Source organism: Pelophylax lessonae (assembly GCF_965119305.1).
Source record: "Pelophylax lessonae genome assembly, chromosome: 3".
In the NCBI taxonomy this organism is placed as follows: Eukaryota; Metazoa; Chordata; class Amphibia; order Anura; family Ranidae; genus Pelophylax; species Pelophylax lessonae.
The window spans coordinates 435564351-435577597 of record NC_138770.1 but is presented as its reverse complement, the minus strand read 5'-3'; the positions used below and the strand labels follow the sequence as shown (position 1 = coordinate 435577597).

Genomic DNA, 13247 nt, shown 5'->3' with positions numbered 1-13247 from the left:
GGGGTAATCGTCCAGGTGCCGCATCGGGACAGATTCCGGGGGTTTTATTCAAATCTGTTCACTGTGCCCAGAAAGGAGGGCAAGGTACGCCCCATTCTGGACTTGAAAGCTCTGAACCGCTTTGTGCGGGTTCAAAAATTCCGCATTGGAATCCCTCCATTCGGTGGTAGCCTCCCTGAGACCTGGCTTGCATCGACCTCAAGGATGCGTATTTACACATCCCCATATTCGAGGGTCATCAGAGGTACCTCCGATTCGCAATCGCGGAGGAACACTATCAGTTTGTGGCGTTACCTTTCGGTCTCGCTTCAGCTCCAAGGGTGTTTACCAAATTGTTGGCTCCTGTTCTGGCCCTGTTACGGGCGCAGGGAGTTGCGATCTTGGGTTATCTGGACGATCTCCTGTTAAGATCAAGTGCCAGTCCGAGCCTGTTACGCGATCTGTCAACTACGGTTCAGACGCTCCAGGAGTTCGGGTGGACCATCAACGTTCAGAAGTCGACTTTGTCCCCTTCTGTTCGACTCCCTTGGGGATGGTCCTGGATTTCCCCCAAGCCAAAGTTTTTCTGCCGGAGGACAAGCTCCGGACTCTACAGGACGAGGTCAGGTCCCTCCGGGACAACGAATCCTCATCGCTCAGGACCTACATACGGTCCCTGGGATTGATGGTGTCGGCCTTCGAGGCGATACCATTCCCACAGTTCCACACACGATCTCTTCAAGCTGATATCCTGGCCAGATGGGACAGGCATCCTCAGTCCTTGGAAAGGAGGATATCTTTGAGTCACCAAGCCAGAGAGGATCTTCTGTGGTGGCTCCAGTCTCCGGCTCTGACGGAGGGAAAATCCTTGCGGCCGTTGTTGTGGACGGTGGTCACCATGGACGCCAGCCTGTCGGGCTGGGGTGGCGTTCTTGGCACCCTGTCTGCCCAGGGCACTTGGTCGGAGGAGGAATCCTCCCTGCCAATAAACATCTTGGAGCTGCGAGCGGTCAGACTGTGCATGCTCAGTTGGTCGGATCTTCTTCGGGGCCGCCCAGTGTGGGTGCAGATAGACAACGCCACTGCGGTGGCTTACATCAATCACCAAGGGGGCACCAGGAGTGCCCGGGCGGCCCAGGAAGTGACCAAGATTCTGTCTTGGGCCGAGACGCACGTCCCGGCGTTTTTGGCAGTTCACATTCCAGGTGTGGAGAATTGGCAGGCCGATTACCTGAGCTGCCAGACCCTGGACCAGGGGGAATGGTCCCTACACCCGGAGGTGTTTCAAATGCTGTGTGCGCGATGGGGATCCCCGGATGTGGATCTGTTCGCATCCCGGCTAAACAACAAGGTGGGAAGGTTCGTGGCAAGAACGTGCGATCCTCTGGCAGATGCCTCGGATGCGTTGGTGGTGCCTTGGAAACAGTATCGCCTGATTTATGCCTTCCCCCCGATTTCAGTTGTTGTCTAGGTTCCTTCGCAGGTTGGTCTCGGAACCGAAGTTGGTGATTCTGGTGGCCCCGGACTGGCCGCGCCGGTCTTGGTACGCGGATATCATACAACTGGTCGTCGAGCCTCCATGGCAGATCCCGTTGCGAGACGATCTACTGTCTCAGGGGCCGATCCTCCATCCTGTTTTACAGTCGCTGGCTTTAAAGGCGTGGCTGTTGAGAGCCAGGTCCTGAGAGATCGGGGTCTCTCGTCGGCTGTCATTCCTACCCTGCTCAAGGCTAGGAAGGCCTCGTCCGGTAAAATCTTTTACCGTACCTGGAAGGCTTATTTTGCCTGGTGTGAATCCAGGGGCGTCCATCTTCGCTCTTTTTCGGTGGCGAGGGTGTTGGCCTTCCTGCAATCTGGTGTGGACCAGCGTCTTGCGCTGACCACGATTAAGGGTCAGTTGTCTGAACTGGCAATCCTTTTCCAGCGCCCCTTGGCGTCAAACTCTTTGATACGCACCTTTATTCAGGGGGTGCGTCATTTGGCTCCTCCTCGGAGAGCGCCTTTACCTCCTTGGGACTTGAATTTGGTCCTGTCGGTTTTGCAACGTCCTCCCTTTGAGAACATCAGGGAGAATCCTCTGCCTGTGCCGTCACGGAAGGTTGCTCTTCTGGTGGCGATCACATCTGCCCGCAGAGTGTCGGAGTTGGCGGCCCTGTCTTGCCGCTCCCCTTACCTGTTTGTTCATAGGGATAAGGTGGTCTTGCGACCTAACCAAGCTTTCTTTCCTAAGGTGGTTTCCGAGTTTCACCTTAACGAGGATATTGTCTTGCCTTCGCTATGTGCGAATCCTAAGCATCCTAAGGAGTTTGCCTTGCATTCCTTGGATGTAGCCCGGGCGATCAGGGTTTACCTGTTGTCTACTGAATCCTTCAGGAAGTCGGATTCCCTTTTTGTCCTTCCCGAGGGCCCTCGGAAGGGTATGGCTGCGTCTGCGGCGACCATTTTGAAATGTATCAGACAGACGATTGTACAGGCCTATTCTATTAGGGAACGGGTGCCACCCTTCCCTGTCAAGGCGCACTCTACCAGAGCAGTGAGTGCGTCCTGGGCCTTCCGGCATCAAGCTTCGGTGGCCCAGGTGTGCAAGGCGGCGACTTGGTCGTCCGTGCACACCTTTTCCAAATTTTACAAACTTGACGTTTTGGCATCGGCAGATGCCTCCTTTGGCCGCAAAGTCCTGTGCGCAGCCGTGCCTTGAGGGGGACATGGCGTTGCCTGTCTCTGTCTGTTGGGGTGTTTCCCCCTTTGTTTGATTTGCTTTCCTGGGTTTGTTGCTCCTGTTGAGCTTTCTCGTTACCCAGAGTTTTTACTTTTCTGGTTCAGATAAGGTTCCTTTCTCTGACCTGGATGCTGCGTTGCCTTTGTGACGGTTGCGCTTCCCACCCCTCATGTCTACACTGCTTTGGGACATCCCATTGGTGAAGACTATATGAGGGGCAGCGACTGTCAGAGGACGTAAGAGAAAACTGGATTTTTTGTAAAATCTTACCATAAAATTCCTTTCTCTGAGTCCTCTGACAGTCACCGCCCCCTCCCCTCTTTCTGGGGTTTTTGGACTATTTACTGCTTGCTACCAAACTGAGTTGGGAATGCTGATAGCAGGGGGGGTATTGGACCAGTGGGACAGCCCCTATAGGTGTGTCTATGCAAATTGTTTTGTATTTTAACAAGTCTTATGCCTAGCTTGCTCCTATGGATAAGAGGTCAATACCCATTGGTGAAGACTATATGAGGGGCTGCGACTGAGGACTCAGAGAAAGGAATTTTACGGTTAATTTTACAAAAATTCAGTTATTAGTGCTTTATATAATGTCCAGTGTGTGTTTCTGTAATAGAATAGTGTGAAATACCTAGTGAGAAATACCCACTCTGCTGTCCTTCTCCTTTAATAGCTGTCAGAGGGGGATCTCAGCCTGTTCAGAGCGGGTCACAGAAGCTCTGAGTATTAGATTAGAATTGTGTGAAATACCTTTGTTACAGCGCTGCTCGGCGCTCAGCTGATTTCCTGCTGCTCTTCCTTCTCTTCTTCCGCGCTGACAGCTGGGGGTCACGAAAGCGCCGAGCAGCGCTGTAACAAAGATATTTCACACAATTCTAATCTAATACTCTGCACTTCTGTGCCCTGCTCTGAACACAGCAGAGGGGAGGGGCTGAGATCCCCCACTGACAGCTATGAGAGAAGGACAGCAGAGCGGGGAATCCGCTATACAACACTATTCTATTACAGAAACACACAATGTGCATTATTTAAAACACTAATAAAATGGATTCTAGGATTTTAGAAACCCTAAACTAGGGCTTATTTTAGGGGTAGGGCTTATATTGCAGCGCTCCCTGAAAATAACAGTAGGTCTTTTTTTCGGGGAAACACAGTATATAGGATATCTCTTCTGTCTTTGAAAAAATAACAGATACATTAGCTAATGAGCATAGGCATCGGACTATTTCTGACAGACAAAAAACATTTAAACTTCTAAATCCAGTTTTCAACCGAGAAAGCACAGTAATAGACTGTTTGTGGCATAAAACCTTTTGTATGAACTTAAACCTACCTTCCATAGAAGCAACCATCCACCCATCAACTTTATATAGTTGGTATAGTTGAATAAAGACACCAGTCCATCCAGTTCAACCTGTGTGGGTGTGTGCTCATGTCAAAAAAAAATATCCCAGATCCCTGTATAATGAGCTCGCTAAGATGCCCATCTAAAAGTTTTTTGAAACTATCAATACTTCCTGCTCACACCACCGATTGTGGAAGTGAGTTCCACATCCTTACTGCCCTGACAGTGAAAAGCCCCCTATGCGGTGTTAGGTTAAACAGATTCCCCAGTTTCACCACGTGTCTTCTTACACTGCCTCAAACTGAATAGTTTATTCCCTATGCTTGAATCAGCATTGAGATATTTGTAAATCGCTATCATATCTCCTCTTAAGCGTCTCTTCTCCAGGGAGAATAAGTTTAATGTTTGTAGTCATTCCTCGTAACTGAGGTCCTCCAGTCCCCTTATTAATTTTGTTGCCCTTCTCTGGACCCTCTGCAAGAGCAGTGGCAAAACACACTAATATCTCTATGGTCAAGACCTACAGGAACTCAGCCCAGTCATTGCCACAGCGATCATCAGATGACCAAAAACAGTGCTGAGTGCTGGTTCAGTTTCTAGCCAACGTGTGTGTGTGTGTGCGTGTATGTATATATATATATATATATATATATATATATACAGCTGCAAGAAAAACTCTGTGAACCCTTTGGAATGCTATGGATTTCTGCACAAATTGGTCATAAAATGTGATCTGATCATCATCTAAGTCACAATAGACAATCACAGTCTGCTTAAACTAATAACACACAAAGAATGAAATGTTGCCATGTTTTTATTGAACACACCATGTAAACATTCACAGTGCAGGTGAAAAAAGTATGTGAACCCTTGGATTTAATAGCTGGTTGAACTTCCTTTGGCAGCAATAACTTCAACCAAACGTTTCCTGTAGTTGCAGATCAGACGTGCACAACGGTCAGGTGTAATTCTTGACCATTCCTCTTTACAGAACTGTTTCAGTTCAGCAATATTCTTGGGATGTCTGGTGTGAATCGCTTTCTTGAGGTCATGCCACAGCATCTCAATTGGGTTGAGGTCAGGACTCTGACTGGGCCACTTCAGAAGGCGTATTTTCTTCTGTTTAAGCCATTCTGTTGTTGATTTACGTCTATGCTTTGGGTCATTGTCCTGTTGCAACACCCATCTTCTGTTGAGCTTCAGCTGGTAGACAGATGGCTTTAAGTTCTCCTGCAAAATGTCTTGATAAACGGGAATTCATTTTTCCTTCAATGATAGCAATCTGTCCAGGCCCTGACGCAGCAAAGCAGCCCCAAACCATGATGCTCCTACCACCATACTTCACAGTTGGGATGAGGTTTTGATGTTGGTGTCCTGTGCCTCTTTTTCGCCACACATAGTGTTGTGTGTTTCTTCCAAACAACTCAACTTTGGTTTAATCTGTCCACAGAATATTTTGCCAGTACTGCTGTGGAACATCCAGGTGCTCTTGTGCAAACTGTAAACGGGCAGCAATGTTTTGTTTGGACAGCAGTGGCTTCCTCTGTGGTATCCTCCCATGAAATCCATTCTTGTTTAGTGTTTTACGTATTGTAGATTCGCTAACAGGGATGTAAGCATTTGCCAGTGACTTTTGTAAGTCTTTAGCTGACACTGTAGGATTCTTCTTCACCTCATTGAGCAGTCTGCGCTGTGCTATTGCAGTCATCTTTACAGGACGGCCACTCCTAGGGAGAGTAGCAGCAGTGCTGAACTTTCTCCATTTATAGACAATTTGTCTTATCGTGGAACAACCTGATGAACAGCAAGGCTTTTGGAGATACTTTTATAAACCTTTCCAGCTTTATGCAAGTCAACAATTCTTAATCGTAGGTCTTCTGAGAGCTCTTTTGTGTGAGGCATCATTCACATCAGGCAATGCTTCTTGTAAAAAAAGCAAACCCAGGACTGGTGTGTGTTTTTTATAGGGCAGGGCAGCTGTAACCAACACCTCCAATCTCATCTCATTGATTGGACTCCAGTTGGCTGACATCTCACTCCAATTAGCTCTTGGAGATGTCATTAGTCTAGGGGTTCACATAGGTTTTCCACCTGCACTGTGAATGTTTACATGGTGTGTTCAATAAAAACATGGCAACATTTCATTCTTTGTGTGTTATTAGTTTAAGCAGACTGTGATTGTCTATTGTTGTGACTTAGATGATGATCAGATCACATTTTATGACCAATTTGTGCAGAAATCCATATCATTCCAAAGGGTTCGCATCTTTTTCTTGCAGCTGTATGTGTATATATATATATATATATATATATATATATATATACACAGTATGGCACCTTGCACACGATACTCCTCTTAGAGCATCTACGTTTTCTGGCGCAATTGTAATGCGCGCATTTTCGCAATGCTCGCGCGAATTCGCGTAAATGCGCGCAATTGCGCATAAATTTATTCTAGCGTTCTGGATATTCAATTGACATTTTAGGGTCATTTGCGCGCATTCGCGCGTATTTTCGCACATCAGGCGTAAATTACTGACCAAAAATGCAGATTTTTCTATTTTGTTCTTACTGAAGAATAAGCGGCGCTCAATTACGCAGCTGTGTGCATAGGCACATAAGAATGAATGGGCTCTATTTTAGCACAGAAAAAAAAAATGCTGTACTGAGCATTTTTAAGCTGCAGTGTGCAAGAGGCCTATCTCACAAAAGCGAGTACACCCCTCACATTTTTGTAACTATTTTATTGTATCTTTTCATGTGACAACACTGAAAGGGAATAGCAGTAGTATCTATTTTTCAGATGACGCAGTGTATTTTATTAAAACCTGGAACATAGCTTTAGAGAGGTTAGAGTAATGAATGGGATGCAGCACGGCTTTGGCTTGCTTGTGTGTAAATTTCAACTTGATATTTTGGGCTCTGTAAACATGTTTTTTTCAACAGAGCATAAAAGGAGACCCAGGAAAACAAAACAAAAAAGGGATCCTAGAGCTCAACTTGCTGGTTGGATAAAATAATATAATTTATTCATATGCAATATCTATTTTTACCTTCGTTGTATCTTGCTTTGGTCTGACTGTGAAAGCTGCCTTTTTACATACTGTATTGGAACAGGCATATACTAGTATATTTTACATGAGTGACAGGGAAAACGGCAAAAGAGCATGGGAACGTAGGCTGATTTCGTGTCTTTGCTTTTGGACGTTACTGCTAAAAGTACATAAAATAATGTTAAATAAACCATTGTTTCTCAATAAAGCTGATTTTCCTTTTGGGCTATTCAAGCAATCACTTCATACAAGAAGCAGAATATAAATTCTTTTTTCCATGTTTTTAAACAAACTTTTTCCCATATACCAGATTATTTACATGGACTTTGCTCTAGAAAAATGGACAATAGTGTTGATTTGGTAGAACATAGTAAATATTTGAGACTTGTCATGGCTGCTGAATGACGTAGTCTTTATTCATCAAATTTGCTATTGGCAAATATTAGAATATCTCCATAAGCTTATTCTGCCAGTATTAAGACACTGGATACAAAGCTGTTTAGACCCGGGTTCACACAGCTGCAGTGCGAGACACCACATGTAATCCGCACTGGAATCGAATCGTATTCCTGTGCAAATTACATGCTGTGTCTCTGGGGTGCAATTTGAGCCTTGATTTGTATGGCTTAAATTGGACTGCATTCGCACCAAACTGGTGCAGAACCCTTTTTTGTCCACATCAGAATTGGATCGCATGGGTGTTCACATTTTACAAACTGATTGTGGGTTGTCGTTAACATACACTTTGCAATCGGGCAATCGATTTGCATGGGCGGATTGCGATGTAGATGCGGTGCCGAATTTGCTGTGAATTTGCATCGCATCTAGTATGAACCTAGGCTGAGAAATGTTTCCTGTGGAAATACTACAAACTTATTCAGACATTTGGTTGTAATTGAATTGAGCATAGAGTAAACAAAGGGAAGGTTGATGAAACATGGTCATGCTATAGATGTTAACACAATCTAACATCTCATCTGTACATATACAGAATAAAGACAGCAGTAGAGTAACTTCACTTTTGTTGAGAGAAAACCTTCTCCTCTGGGTGATCCATGTACATTGCAAGGATTTTAACAAACTTTGTTGCAGATTCCTACCTTTTCTTATTCTGAAGAATTCCCAGTGTGTTTGTCTGTGTCCATGTGCTAAGTGAATCTATTGGGAATGGTTTCATAATTGTCAATTGGCTGCTGTACATGCAGGGCACAAATAAGGAAAATTGCATCCCTTTAGACAGGATTTCCTATTGGGAGAGTATCTCACCAAAAATGACACTTTTGTTGCAGGTGATGCCTAAAATCTGACTTGTATCTTAGTGCAGACTTCTGGGAAAATCAATGAGCCAATCATACAAGCGGTATGTTTCTGGGGGGCGTTCTTTACACCATCTGATTTAAAAGGAAAGGTCATTTATCTTTCATTCATGATGGGCACAGCTCCATATCTTCTTGACCGATGGTTTATGCTGCTTTTCAAAGGAGTAGGACACTAGGCGTAAACATTTTTGACCACGCCTATAGGGCAGTCCCAGGAGGTATACTCCCACTTCCTGCTATAGGACTTCAGTTGTTTTCTGCCTAGTCAGGAGTAAGGACCTAGTTCCTTGCTGGGATCTCTGGTCCTAGCATTTTTTCCTTTTTAAACAACATTTTTTTCTTTTTATTGTTTTCTGTTCCTGTGTTAGCCTTTGGGAAGTGTGTTTTTCCTTGCTGTGTTATTCCCACCCCTCATATTGACACTGCTTTGGGACGTCCCATAGGTCAAGAAGATATGGAGCTGTGTCCGTCAATGAACAAAATAGAAAACTGGATTTTTGTCTTACTGTAAAATCCTTTTCTCTGATGTTAATTGACGGACACAGCACCCGCCCCTCTATTGAGTTGGGTTTTATGTTCTTCTGACACTGCTTGTTACAAAACTGAAGTCCTATAGCAGGAAGTGGGGGTATACCCCCTGGGACTGCCCTATAGGCGTGGTCAAATTTTTTTCCACCTAGTGTCCTATTCCTATGGAGAGTAGCATAAACCATCGGTCAAGAAGATATGGAGCTGCGTTCATCAATGAACATCAGAGAAAAGGATTTTACGGTAAGACAAAAATTCAGTTTTTTTAATAACATCCAATTAGAATATGACTATATTATTATTATTTTTTTATTTGCTATCTTTTTACCCCCGAAAGCAGACTTACCCTTTACGCAAAATCAGTTTTATACCAAATCGCATCTAAGGAGCATGTGTATGAAATTTAACTAATTGTGATCACTACTCACTTTTTGGATTGCTTGTGGTCATTGTAGGTACATTGTTGGCATATTAATTACAAATCTACTTAAAGCAGACTTATGACCCCCCCCCCCCTCCCCCCTAATTTTTTTTGGCCTTGCTTACCTGAAGGTGGTATCTGCACATTTCAAATACTCACCTATCCAGTGGATCCTGCGTTGTCCCTCTGAGATCCTCTCATGCCCAGCCACAGCTCTTTCCCACGCCGCTATGTTCTCTCTGATATTATCTAGAGGCCTGCTGGCTCTTCGGGGTTCAGTGGTCGGACTTCTCGTTGACGCGCCGATAGGCCCCCTTCTCCTTTCCTTGAATGAAAGGCTATGCCTCCTGGAATATGTGACGTACATACTGTATCCTAGAAGGCACAGTGGGCAGTGTGCACGTCAATCACCCAAGGCGATTGACATGCATGGGAAGGCAGGGCCGGACAATTTTGCCATGAAAAGCAAAACTGTGCACTACTTCTGCAGGATGGAAGGAGGGGTGGAATGGGAAGAGTATGTGAAAGAGGGTGAAGGTCCCCTTTTAAATGTCATTGATCGGATGCATTCATGGTCAATGTAGCAAGTCCCTAGTGGGTCACCTTGTTGCAAAATGTGTTAATAATGGTTTAAAACTCATGGAAGCTACACTTATTTACACAAGCTCCAAAGCCGGTCATAGACATGGGAGGCTAGTTGAATGTGTAGGCATTATCTGAAAGCACTAAAGCATCTGTGCTTGCTGGCAAACTCCTAAATATGAATAGTCACATTGAGCAACCATATACAGTAGGTCACAAAAGTGAGTACACCCCTCACATTTTTGTAAATATTTTATTATATCTTTTCATGTGACAACACTGAAGAAATGATACTTTGCTACAATGTAAAGTAGTGAGTTTACGACTTGTATAAGCGTGTAAATTTTCTGTCCCCTCAAAATAACTCAACGCATAGCCAATAATGTCTAAACCGCTGGCAACAAAAGTCAGTACACCCGTAAGTAAAAAATGTCCAAACTGGGCCTAATTAGCCATTTTCCCTCCCCGGTGTCATGTGACTCGGTGTTGCAAGGTCTCAAGTGTGAATGGGGAGCAGGTGTGTTAAATTTGGTGTTATCGCTCTTGCTCTCTCATACTGGTCACTGTCCCCTCAAAATAACTCAACGCATAGCCAATAATGTCTAAACCGCTGGCAACAAAAGTGAGTACACCCGTAAGTAAAAAATGTCCAAACTGGGCCTAATTAGCCATTTTCCCTTCCCGGTGTCATGTGACTCGGTGTTGCAAGGTCTCAAGTGTGAATGGGGAGCAGGTGTGTTAACCGGTTGCTGACCGCCGCACGACTATATACTGCGGCGGTCAGCCCCGGCCAGGCAGAGTGACGTATGGATACGTCACTCGCCTGTCACTGACTTGCGAGCCAATTGCGGGCGGGCGTGCGCCCGACGCGGCTCGTTCACAGACAAGTCAGTGCATGTGACCGGCGGACTCGATGTCCACCGGTCACACTACGATTGCTCCGGTGAAGGGAGAAAGGCGGAGCGGCTTATGTAAACAAGCCGCCCGTCATTCTCCCTGGTGTAAAAATGAAGATCAGACGGTTCTACTATGTAGGACCGTTGATCTTTGTTTTTACACCAATAGCAATGTCCCTGCACAGTTAGAATCACGCCCCTAGGACACACTTAACCCCTCCCTGTCCAACAAAGTTAACCCCTTCCCTGCCAGTGTCATTTTTGCAGTAACAGTGCATATGAATAGCACTAATTACTGCAGTAATGTCACTGGTACCCCCAAAAGTGTCATAAATGTCAGTCAAGGGTCCGATCTGTCCGCCGCAATGTCGCAGTACCGAAAAAAAATCGCAGATCACCGCCATTACGCGTTAAAAAAAAAACACCAAAAATTACAAAAATCTTTCCCTTTGTTAGTAAACGCGATAACTTTTGCGCAAACCAATCAAAATACGCTTTTTGCGATTTTGTTTTTTTTTACCAAACATATGTAGCATAAAACAAATTGGCCGAAAATGTTAAAAAATTTTGATTTTTACATTTTTTTTTTTGGGGAATTTCATATAAAAAAAATGTGAAAAATATGGTATTTTTGCAAAATTGACGCTCTTTTTTTGTTTATAGCGCATGATCAAAAAATCACACAGGTGATCAAATACCACCAAAAGAAAGCTCTGTTTGTGGGAAAAAAAGGACGTCAAATCCGTTTAGGTACAGCGTCGCACGACCGCGCAATTGTCCGTTAAAGTCACGCAGGAAAAAAATCGCAAAAAAAACCCTGGTCTTCTAGCAGCCAAATCCTCTGGGGCTTAAGTGGTTAAATTTGGTGTTATCGCTCTTGCTCTCTCATACTGGTCACTGGAAATTCAACACGGCACCTTATGGCAAAGAACTCTGAGGATCTGAAAAAAAAGAATTGTTGCTCTACATAAAGATAGGCTATAGATTAGGCTATAAGAAGATTGCCAAGACCCTGATACTGAGCTACAACACGGTGGCCAAGACCACACAGCGGTTTAACAGGACAGGTTCCACTCAGAACAGGCCTCGCCATGGTCGACCAAAGAAGTTGAGTGCACGTGCTCAGCGCCATATCCAGAGGTTGTCTTTGGGAAATAGATGTATGAGTACTGCCAGCATTGCTGCAGAGGTTGAAGGGGTGGGGGTAAGCCTGTCAGTGCTCAGACCATACGGCGCACCCTGCATCAAATTGGCATGTATGGCTGTCGTCCAAGAAGGAAGCCTCTTTTAAAGATGATGCACAAGAAAGCCCGAAAACAGTTTCTGAGGACAAGCAGACTAAGGACATGGATTACTGGAACCATGTCCTGTGGTCTGATGAGACCAAGATAAACTTATTTAAACTTTAAATATAAACTTGGATCCAAAGTGTCAATATTTTGTATGGCCATCATTATTTTTCAGCACTGCCTTAACCCTCTTGGGCATAGAGTTCACCAGAGCGTCACAGGTTGCCACTGGAGTCCTCTTCCACTCCTTCATGATGACATCACGGAGCTGGTGAATGTTAGAGACCTTGCGCTCCTCAACCTTCCGTTCGAGGATGCCCAACAGATGCTCAATAGGGTTTAGGTCTGGAGACATGCCTGGCCAGTCCATCACCTTTACCCTCAGCTTCTGTAGCAAGGCAGTGGTCTTCTTGGAGGTTTGTTTGGGGTCGTTATCATGTTGGAATACTGCCCTGTGGCCCAGTCTCCGAAGTGAGGGGACCATGCTCTGCTTCAGTATGTCACAGTACATGTTGGCATTCATGGTTCCCTCAATGAACTGTAGCTCCCCAGTGCCGGCAGCACTCATGCAGCCGCAGACCATGACACTCCCATCACCATGCTTGACTATAGGCAGGACACATTTATCTTTGACTCCTCACCTGGTTGCCGCCACACACGCTTGACACCATTTGAACCAAATAAGTTTATCTTGGTCTCATCAGACCACAGGACATGGTTCCAGTAATCCATGTCCTTCGTCTGCTTATCTTCAGCAAACTGTTTGTGGGCTTTCTTGTGCATCATCTTTAAAAGAGGCTTCCTTCTGGGACAACAGCCATGCAGACCAATTTGATGCAGTGTGCGGCGTATGGTCTGATCACTGGCAGCCTGACCCCCCACCCCTTCAACCTCTGCAGCCATACTGGCAGCACTGATATATCTATTTCCCAAAGACAACCTCTGGATATGACGCTGAGCACGTGCACTCAACTTCTTTGGGCGACTATGGCAAGGCCTGTTCTGAGTGGAACCTGTCCTGTTAAACCACTGTATGGTCTTGGCCACCGTGCTGTAGCTCAGTTTCAGGGTCTTGGCAATATCCTTATAGCCTAAGCCTATCGTATGTAGAGCAAC

At 45.2% G+C, this 13247-nt stretch overlaps 1 protein-coding gene across 1 annotated transcript in view; it reads left to right on the top strand.

Annotated features, from left to right (window-relative positions):
* The window catches only part of AHI1 (Abelson helper integration site 1), a gene marked incomplete at its 5' end in the record, with an annotated part of 647577 nt that overhangs the window by 507583 nt on the left and 126747 nt on the right, over positions 1-13247 (top strand).